This window comes from Catharus ustulatus, chromosome 1, assembly GCF_009819885.2.
Source record: "Catharus ustulatus isolate bCatUst1 chromosome 1, bCatUst1.pri.v2, whole genome shotgun sequence".
NCBI classification, from domain to species: Eukaryota; Metazoa; Chordata; class Aves; order Passeriformes; family Turdidae; genus Catharus; species Catharus ustulatus.
The window spans coordinates 133,373,200-133,384,630 of record NC_046221.1 but is presented as its reverse complement, the minus strand read 5'-3'; positions in this window follow the sequence as shown (position 1 = coordinate 133,384,630).

Below are 11,431 nucleotides of genomic sequence, written 5' to 3'. Positions count from 1 at the left end.
CCAGAAATGCATAGATTGAACAACTTTCTGACCCCTTTACCGGCAAAATCAGAAAAAATTATGCCTCTTGTGTGTTACCAACAGGAATACTTCATGTCATTCTTCCCCAGATTTCAAAGATTAGAAATATTCTGTTGATGTAATTGCTTTCTTTATGTCTTTGTGCTGTAAAAGTGAAAGGAGAATAGAAAGTCTGGGCTTGTCTTTCTGAATTCTTCAAGAAGGGTAACCAGACTTTTAATCATGCTTTACCAATGATATATTGTATTCTTTGTTCCATTTTGCTGCTTAAAAAAGTGGTTGCTGAGTCTATATAATTTTTTTTTCATAATATATAATTCAAAGTCAAGACCATATAAACTAAAGATATATTAAGATTTAGGTGGACTAATCTAAACATTCTAGAAATAGTTTTTCTAGTATTTCCAGTTCTAGAAATATTACATGCTTTGGTCTCTGATTTGAGTCTTCTGGTTTGTACAATAGGTAACACAAAATGTAAGTGATCACATTGATTATCTCTGGACTCTTAAACCCAAGAGGACTTCTGACATATGACTGAAAATCAAGAAATTTCAACAAGAAAACTTTTCCAAGCAAATGTTGTACAGATATCTCACGAAGGACTGTCAATCCAGAAGGATATTCTCATGTTGTCAACAAACTTTGAGCTGGGAATTATTATCCAGACTGCACAGAGAAAACATTAACTAGGAAAACTGATTTTGGTGGGTTTGTACCATTAGTTCCTGATGGTTGCATGATAACAGAACTCTTCATAAACCCTCTTATTGACTGCTTCATTAAGTTAGTGATAGTATTCCAGTATATATTTATCTTATTTCACATCACCTATCTTCTAAGATGTATTTTTCAAGAGGGGAAAAAACCCCCCAAAACTCAGAGAAATCTGTTTGAAAAGTAGTTTCTAATCTTGCCTCTTAAGTGCACTTCTAAGTTCCACTGAATACAGGTAGATATTAGCAGAGTAGCTTTTTGTTTGTTTGCAAAATGTCCATGGAGATAAGCACAGTGAATGTAACACGACAGCAAGGCCACAGTGGTGTTATTCTGCTGGAATAATTGACTTGGAGTTCTAGGTGGCTAGCAGGGACAAATCTGATTTAAAGTACTTGTAAAAGTCTCTTTTACAATAGAAATATTTTTCAGTTTCTACTGAAGAAGAAATAATATATCTCCAGCAAAGTTTGTTGAAAAGTTTTTATGATGAAACTGTGCAGGCCTAAGAACAAGTAAAAATCTCTGTGGCTTGGCTTACAGAGCCATGCAAGGCAAAAGAATGTACAAGGCACAATTTTACCCTCTGTACTGCCTGTGCCTCTATGAGGTGGCAGCTCAGTGTGAGAGAGGCTTCTTAGGAGCTGTTCAAAAGGAACAAGAATGTGGTTGACCCGTGACTCCAATCATCCCCATCAGCCATGGCCAGGCTGAAGTGTCTATTGTACACTGGTAGGAGCTGACCTGGGGAAAATCTCACCTCAGATGCCTCAGTAATACTGGGATTTCATACACTCTTGTTTGTACCCATGTCCATAATCTACATGATGCTCCCAGAGGTGAGCACAGAGGGCTCAGGAGGATTTGGAAGGGGCTGTGCAGGTGATAGAGAAGGGGCATGGTACTGGGGCAGTGGCTCAGCAGGGAAGAGCAAAATCTGGTCTGTACTGAGAGGTTGGAGTGTGAATGTCCTCCAGTGGGGATATTCCTGTTCTACACCTGATGCTCTTCCTTTGGAAAGTCCACCAACTTCCAATGGGTTAGGTGACCTACAGATTGGTTTACTACTCTGTTTTGAAGATGAACTTTCTGGTCATTAAAAACATATTTTTCAGTAGAGTGTAAGATAGACAGAATGGGGAAGTTCATCTGTGTTAGACAGTGTGCCTTGAGGTTGTTCACACAATGGGAAAGCACTTAAAGGAGATAACCCACATGAGAATTCACCTTCTCCATTAATTCTCAGTGATCTATCTCTGTATTAGAGGTGTTCCTCAATGAAACTCATGATCAAAGTGGATCTTTGATGAAAAAAAAAAAAGGTTTTTTTGTCTTTTTCTGAAACATAAACCCATTTTTGTCTTGGAAATCCCTACTAATTGCTTATCCTAAACATATGTGCCTCTCTCTTCGATCCTGCCCTTCCCCATATCAGACTGTGAACTTTGTTTAACCCAGGCCTTCCCATTCACTAAAATGTCTCTTTGACCTGAGCTGTAAAGCAGTTGACCTTCCCACCTCCACCTCCCTCATTCATATGCACCTCTTCCAAGATATCTACATGACACAGGCCATCTTTATGGGCGAATATAAAGAGCAGTCAGACTTAAGTACCTAAAAACAATGCCTATGTTTTAAAAGCCCTCAAGGTCGGAAAAGTGTCATTATAGCTTGTGTAATATATGACATTGCAGAGCACCTCTGACTCTGCAAATGAGGAGGCTTAGAGGGATCAGCAATTCTCATCTGTGGATAGCTGAAAACTTTGGAGTGAAGACATGCTCAGAATTGTGACAAATATTTCTCCTAAAGAAGCTAACTTAAAAAACCAGAAAGTAGGCAAAACATCCTCTGCACTTGTATTCTGAAAGCTTTGTCTCTTGGTACAATAAAGAGGCCCAAGAGACTATAATTGCATTTAGTTTCCTCACAGTGTCTCCAGATGGAGAGGTATGGACACAGTGCAAACCTGTCTTCTGAGCAGGGGCCATATCTTGCAGTTTTATGTCATGACAAGCTTAATGGACCTGTAATACTCTCTGCTGCTTTTGGAAAGACTTTTGGAAAGGGATTTATTCCTTCACTGTCATGTAACCCTTGGACAAACACTACTTCTAAAAAAAAATCTCAAGATGTCTGTTTTGTGAGTGAAATACACTTGCTTTGCACAGATATAAATAGTAGCAAATATACAATAGGAGAGAAGACACTACTTAAATACATTTTATTTTGAGCAATAACAAATTTGTTGCTACCCACCACCATAAAATATTCATGTTTCCTATGTCTCACACAGAAAAAAACTATGGCATGAAATAGGACAGCAAATAGCATTAATTCTTCTTTTGGCATCTGATATTTGGTGCCACCATATGCTGATTCTGCATGCTGAGATTTGTTTCCTTCATCTAATATTACCAGTTTTCCCCACAGCTGCCTTTAGAGATGAGAGATCTTAATGCAGTGGCTGCTTGCATTTGTCCTGCCAGGCTCTGCTTGCTGCAATGGAATCATTATACATCTCATTAAATAGTCAAGGTCAATCCAGGAGCTAAGATCTCTTGTATGTGGTTCTCTGTGGGTGGCTAAATAAATGAAGATTTCAATCAATATTTGATGTCTTCTGAGAGATGAGAAGTAGCTTTCTTTGTTCTTACAGAAGATGCTTGGCTAGTACTGATCTTTAAGGGAACAGCCAGCCTGTAATAAATGTTGAAAGGCAATTTTCTTGGATCCTGAAGTTAAAATATTGGCAGACCTTCATGTAAGGATAATGTCTTTGCTCATATGAATTATAGTGCCTGATGCATGTATTCATGGCTGTGCATCAGTTCCTGTTAGAGCTTGTATCTAAGTATCACAGTCATCCTGTTAGAGCTTGTATCTGAGTAATACCTGTGAAGAGCAGCAGACCTCTCTCCAATTAAAATCCTGCAAAGACACGTTTGTGGTTATGACATTCCTTTTCTGTCCTCTAGGGTCCCAAGAGGACCAGTCAGTTATTTGTGAAATCCTTTGAGGGAATGCTCAGAGACCAGAGACATGGCAAATTCATCTCTGCAGCCAGTGACACATTTTTCTCTGAGTAGAAACCACTGTGGCCATGCCTGAGGAGTACTTCTGCTGGGAGTCTTGTCATATATTAAGATTTCTTGTAGTTATATTTCCCTGAAGGATTAATTCTTGGGTGACAAAAACCTGGAGCTATTTGGGACTGTCTGAATATAGGTGTTGAATCAACCATGGGTCAAGGAAGTGAGCTGTCAGTAACAGAGTGACCTGGAATCTTTCCTCCATTCTTCCCCAAAACGCTTTGTCAAGTCTCCCAGAGTCTCACTGATCTCAGAGATCAGCACGTTTTGACCATGTCAAAGCATGGTCCTGGTCCAGGATCTGGAGCAGAGATTAGTTTTGCTTATATCGTGTCATCAGTTGTGCAACAAAGCTGTCAGTCATCTGCTTCTGTTCTGCCTGATAGCAAGTGGAAAGCTATGGCTCATATGTGCATATGAGAGGCTCAGGTAGAATAAGTCTGGCAAATAAATAACTTTTCTTTCATCCTTCCCAATCCCCAGAGAATCTGTTCACTGACAGATTAGCTCAGGATAGCTGTCGTTAGCATGTAAATGTTCTGCATTTCAAAACAGGACAAAAGAACTTAATTTGATTGTCAGGCTGAACTTTGTAGAGACTGCCTAAAGGAGACAATAGGCTCCCCCAGATCAATGAAAAAAATTAAAACTCGGGATAGGTTTTAAAAGCATAACTCATTAGCTAATACACATGACAAAAATTCAAGATATCTGAGGCATATTTATATGGAATGCCCATTACATCAGAATTTTAAAAAACAAATGCAATGAGCAACACTAGAAAAATTTGTACTTATTTAATGTCCTTCCTTTGTTCAAGCTGAAATCAGTAGGGCTGTTCATTTATTTCCCTGATTATTCCATTTCTAGAAGTAGAACAGTAAATTTTGTGCTCATCTACATAACATTTACAATTATATGGTGAGTAACTGTAGACAGGATGGGCATATACATCCTCTTTTATGTGCTAAGTCAAAGAAGAAAAGTTGCATTGACAGTATCACAAAATGTAGGTATGCAGTAATTGTCAGTTTTGGTAAAATAATAGAATACTATGAGTGTTATTCTCTTGAAAATTGCAACAGCAGTTGTGTTTTATTCTGAAGCTGAATACAATCCCTGTCATTAAAACACCACATCTCTCTCTCCCTCCTGTGATTAGCAGAAGGTTTTTACTCCAACAAACGATGGAGTCAGTGTCTCAGTCCCCATTCTGGCATAACCCATATTAGCTTCTGAAAATATTTCACTTTTGTACCTCCATCTAGCAAAACCAGAATGAAATATTAGCACAATCAAATAGGTACTTCCAGAATGTTATGCATAAATGTATCCCAGTAAATTGACAGTAATCCATCAACTGATACTTTTAATAACCAGATCAAAATGGCTCCAAGTCTTTTATATTCATTTATTTTGCTCAATTTCAGACAATCTTCTTTGTTTGAAGCATCCAGAGAACTTTTGTTTGTTTGGTTTTTTGTTCTTAAAACACGTGAAAGCATTATGATCATTACTGAGCTGATTGCCTGAAGTGATAAAATGTCCCACACATTTAGCCCCTATATAATGGCTTCTGTTTTGGAATTTTACTTGCAAAAATATTGACAAAGAAAAAGATACTTATAAATTAATTTTATTTACTACTACATTTTGCTACTGTGAGTAAAGCTGTTGTACCTTAAGATAGTCCGGTCTCATCCTCATGGTTGTAGTTTCCAGAGTTACTGGAGTCAAAAAATCATTTTTACCACTGCTGCATGTGATAGAAAAATAGAGAATAATATAGGGAAATTTAGGCTGGTTGATGTTTTATTACTTGGTTTGGGACTGGTTTTGGGTTTTTGGTTTTTTTCTGTAGCAAAATGAAGCAAATCATTGCTGATATACCAGAGGATTTTTATGATTTATGCAGTAATACATTCCTGAAAATTGCCACTAGACTCCATAACTCAGAGACTGAGTGAATTGAAGTTGTTTCACTGCCTCCCTGGTGTGTAGGCTGGAAGAAAACCTGTCTGCAAAAAGGAGGCTGAATCACAAGTAGTACCAGGCAGCCTGCAAGAGACCTTTAAAAACGAGACGTCTTGTACCATTTGCCAAACAGTGGGGAAAGTGTGAAGATGACTGAGATGATTCAAAGCCCTTTTAAAAGCCCTCACATGCCTCATCATGTTCAGTTTTACAGAGAGTAATTTACTCCCACCACAACATCTTGCTACATTCAAATGAAAGCCTGGAAACTGGTGTTAAGGTAGTGTAGTACTAGTGGAAGGTACGAGACCTCCTCTTAGAGAGCTTTGCTCTCTGAGGGGTCTGAATGGGATTCTGGAGGAAAGAGTGGTGTAAGAAAATTGATTTTATGCTCATTGCAAGAAAGCAGGAGCTCTCTCTGTGTTCATGCAGGGTGAGGACATGAGGACATTCACTTAATGAATTCCTGATGGGAATCTCAGGCCCTATCCCACCTCAGGAATTGCCACCATAGACCTGAATTAATGCTGAATGCTATTACAGATGTTGGTCTACAATGATAATAAAGAAACTGCAAGACAGTAAGATGAGGGGGAGTGGGGAAAGGGGGTTTACTGTCTGTTTGGGCATCAAGTAATAATTTTTCTCCCCTTAGTCTTTTTATATTTTTGTTGAATTTCAGTACAGGCTACAAGACTCCACTGCTCTTGACCAAACTCCAGGGCAGCAGTTACTCCAGCTCATGCATTTTCTAAAAGAGAAGACCCACAACCACAGAAAAAAGAAGTTACTTTCAGTACTAAATTATCAATTTTGTTATCAGCTCAACACAGTGGGCAATGTACTGCTGTGGTTTTAGAAGAGATTTCCTGCTTGAGTCTATTGCTACCTCTTAAAAATTGAAAGCATATTAACTTCATTTGTACCTTCATTTTTGATTTTGAGGATAAATACCTTCAAGTAGTGGGAAACTGTTGAAAGTTAGTGTCTTGATAGCATTTTATCTTTATGGCCAAAAAGAATAATCTTGGTGTAGAATATTTCCTATCGGTTACCATGAGAAAGTAATGCTATTACTGACATCTCTTTTTCTCTAGTTTGCTCCTCTGTGCATGGTTTGCTGTATTCAAGAGCTTTCGTGGTATAACTGACATATTTATACATTTCTATTTGTCTCTCTCTAATGTATGCGGCTTTTTTTATTGCTTTCTGTGTGGTGATGATGAAACCATGGCCTAGTCCATAATAAATCCAGGTGAGGAACATTAAACTGGAAAGAAAAAAGACATAAGATGCATATTATCTCTTTAAAATTTATAAATGCCAAGCTTTCTTCAACACATATTTAAAGATGAACATTTAAAATATTTTTGGCATAAGAGACTGATTGACACTGTAATAAAGTCCCAACTAGAACAAGCCATTCTGTTTGAATAGACAAAATATGAATGACTGAGTTTTCATTGGGTGTTGCAAATCTGTTGAAAAAAGCTTGAGTTTTATGCAAACAGAGGGATAAAGAACATGACTTGTGACATTTCATTTCTGTGAAATGAAACAAAGAGCACATAAACAGTGACAGAAGACTTGCTGGTGCACAGTTACAGCTGCTCGTGTCCATGGTGTGCAGAACTTTTCAGAGGCCATGGTTACTTCAGTTCCAGAGCCTATCTTTACTTGCTGTAAGTAATCACAAAATCACCCATCATCTTCTTGCACAGCACCTGATTATGTGCCTGTCCTGGTCACCCTAGGACAGTGCCGTACAACAGAAGAAGTGATTCTTGTGCTTACACCACCTGGGTGATGCTTGTCTCATGTTTATTTTGCCACCAGTGAACTTTCCACAGATATTCTGTATCCAGAACAACTAAGAACAGAATCTCAGATAAATATACTCCTACCTGCCATTCCCTTGGGAAACAGGTTTGAACTACCTGCAGAATAGATTCTTTTCCCTTTTTATCCTTGATGCTGTGGTTGTAGCAGGAGTTTTAACTCAGTTGTCTGTGTGCAAGTGATGCACAAATGACCAGAGAAAACAGGCAGAAAAAAGCACAGCAAAACCAACTTCTATTCAGAGCACCAGAAGGATTCAGAGTAGTCACAGGGCCACAGCCACAAAATGGGTTTGAAGGTGTATGAATTTCCAGGACTACATTTTAAAGCTCTAAATCACAGAAGGCCATTAATGGCTCTCTGTGAAGAAATTCATGGCACTGATTTAGTTTATAGTCATAAGAAAAAGCCTAGTTTTTGTGTGTAAAAACCCTGCAGAACTGAGGGAAGGGCTAAATAAAGGACCTTTGATTGAGACATGGGAACAGAGGTAGACAGGCTCTAATTTGGTCATAGCATTTTTATCTGGTGAAATTCCATTGCTTCAAAATCTCGTGGTATGCCAGTTTTTGCTGTTAAATCTATTTTTATTAACATGGAAAATGAAATAATTTCAAGGCTCTGGAGTAATCTGCCCAGTGTTTCTCACAGACACGTGCAGTATTTTCAGTTTTGCTGAAAGAAAAATAGTGCGTGCTTATCTGGAACGTTTTCTTGCCCAGCTCCATCCCGCAGTGATTAATTACTGTTGCGTTTCAGTCCCTTGGAACAGAGGATTTTTAACAGAAATATTGCGCAGTGTGCCACTTTTTCAGCTCTGCACATCCAGACTGGGCTTGTTGCAGCAGGTTTTGCGTGCATCTTTAAATGCCTTGTGAGAGCTGAAGCTGTTGAGGATATTTCCAACCATATAAGTCTGCGGAGATCTTGCGTCACAGCCTTCATGAGGCTGGTGGTATGTACAGCAGGCTGCAGGAGGAAAGCTGCTTGAGCACAGGCTGCATGACTGCTGGTGCCACTGTCTAACCCAGATTCCCCTGACTGCTTCAAAGGGCTGAGAGCCCTCATTCTCTCAAGCACATCTCTATTGCTCTTCCAATCAGTGGCTCATTTCTTACTGCTGGGAAGTAAAAATAATCTCGTTAGTTAATGTATGAGCCTTGCACTTTTTTGTGATTGTGCAGAGGATGACTTTGTAGACCGCTTTTATTTCTGTGTTTGCTTTTATTTTATCCATTGTAAAATGCAGATAATAGTTCCAAATGCTTTGCTTTTAACCACACTGCTGTCCAAAGCAGTAAAGAAATTCAATTGGACACAAAACCAGAAAACCACAGGAGAGTCCTAATCTGCTAACCACAAGAAAGAAGCCAGTTGCCATAACTCAGCCACTCAGTAGGTTATCACTACATTATTTTGGTAGCAACTTTTTTCTTGTCAGAGCATGACTCCTGTTTCACTGTGCCCTGGCTATCCCAGGCTCCGTGTTTTTAAAGACATGGAACATGAAATGGGGATCTACACTCAGAGTATGTGGTAGTCCACTGTAGTGTGGTCCTAGCTAGGGAAGGAGGCAAGTGATGGAGGCTGTTGAGAAAGTGAGGGTTGTATGACAGCTGAAGCAAGGTGCAGGGAGGCAACCATCAGTGGTACCTGCTGAATGAATTCTGCACACACATTTCAGTGGCTGAATGACCAAGGCGTTCAGAAAGGCCTGAAAAGTGTGGCAATTTCCTGTCTCCTGAACACAACACCTCGCTGCTGGAACCTTCACATACAGAGTCAGCTTTACATATGTCTCAGCAAGTTTTCCCTGCTAAAGCAAAAGGAGCATGCTAAAGGGTTTTCAGACTTCAGGAAGGACACTCACCTTGATGGTGTCACTGCAGGTCGTGCTTATCAGTATAGTTTTCCTTTGGTGACATTTTGCAATGCTGCCAACATTTATTCACAAACCATTTCTTTTTGAAAAATAATACACCTAAGAACCACCTTTTAACAATAAGTTGTCATTCTTCCCTATCTTAAAGAAAATATTATTAGGATTATAAAGAATGATGATGTCCTAATCTTCTTTTTTATTTGATCAGTATTCTTTGTTTGCATTTACTTTTATATTTTCAGCACTCAGACCAATATAGGTCAAAATCCTCTTACTGATCTCTGTGAATAAAGTACTAATACTGGGGCTTCATGGAGGCATAAATATCTGCCTGCCTACACTGCACTGCAGAAATAACAGGTTTAGTCAGTTTTCCTTTTTCTTTCATTATTTTCTAGCTTCTGCTTCTGCTTTCCTGGTAGCACAAGTTTAACAAAATGCTAGATCTTAGCTGGCAGAATAAACAGACAACAAATTATGAAACTGGATGGAAGAAGTGTAATAACTTTTTTAGAAACCCATAATTAGCTAGGTCACAAGATAGACATAGAGCATGTACCTAATTCTGTCAACACCCTGCTACCATAAAGTCAGGTTCTTAAAGTTATTCCTGAATCATTCATTAAATGCAGATTAGACTTGCTGTCTTATCTAATCAAGCTTGCAGGCACTGAATTTCCTAAGAGTCTGGTGTCATTGGCTCTTTAGTCAGTGGGAATGCAATGACTAGGAGTGATAGCTGCCTATGTTAGACCTACTTTTTTCTTGTCTCCCTGTCCCTCTTGGGCAATTAGTTTCATTTGAGTCCTTGAACATCTGTTAATAAAGTGTTTTTTCAACCCAAGCAGGAATCTCTAGTTTTTTTAAGTAACCATAAGCAAACCTGTGGTGTCTGAAATACACAGTATGTTTTACTGGAGCAGACATATGACCCAGTTTTTCCCTATTATGAATAGTGAACACTTCAAAAGGTACAGTTTTGGTCAAATTGCAAAGAGTTGAAATCAAAGATAAAGCAACTATTTCCTATGTACAAAATATTTTATTAGCTCGATGAGGATTATTTGTTTGGGGTGGCAATTGGTATACTGCTTTTCTATTTCATATCCACTCTAAGAAAAATGGTCTCTGAATCACAATATAAACACTTTTTCAAAGGTTTATATTACTGAGAAGATAACATGCTGAAGGAGGGCAGACATTTCCTTCTCATGAATTGGGATTGACATTTATCATGCAGTCAGATATATTGCAGTAGTTAGATATGAGGCCTAAGGTCTGAAAAACATTCTTCATATAATTTGTTATTATCATAAAACTTTATTAAAGACAGTATGATGATTGATGACAAACCAGGTCAATTGCTCTGACATTATTCCTCAAAATGAAAATAGTCTCAATACTCCACAAGTTTAGATTTTTTTTTCCTGATTGCTATCTTTCTTTCTGAAAGGCAAAGATACCTCACAGTCCCCTCTCCCTAACCTAGATAGCTGCTCAGTTTCAATATCGTCTGGGAAATATTAACAGATTTTCAGAGGGGAATGATCTTACACTTTCACTCACCTGGAGACTTTACAAGGATTAGATAACACAAATTAGCAGCTGGATCCTGCAAGTCACTTATGAGCATGCTCAGATTTCTTCACATGAACAGTCCTAACAGCCTAGCTCACCCCCATTCCTCCATCTTATCCCCTTTCCACTGTTCCTCAGGATACATCCCTAAACTGAAACTGAAAGGAACATATTAAGTACGTTATTAAGTATGCAGCCTCCTACCTCTACTACTCATGGAAGGAGAATGGTCCTTCCTGTGCAACGGGTGTGGGAAACCAATTAAACTTTGATTAATGGATAGGATTACTCATGTAAGTGATTAGTCACATCAGAGTTTTCATGATCA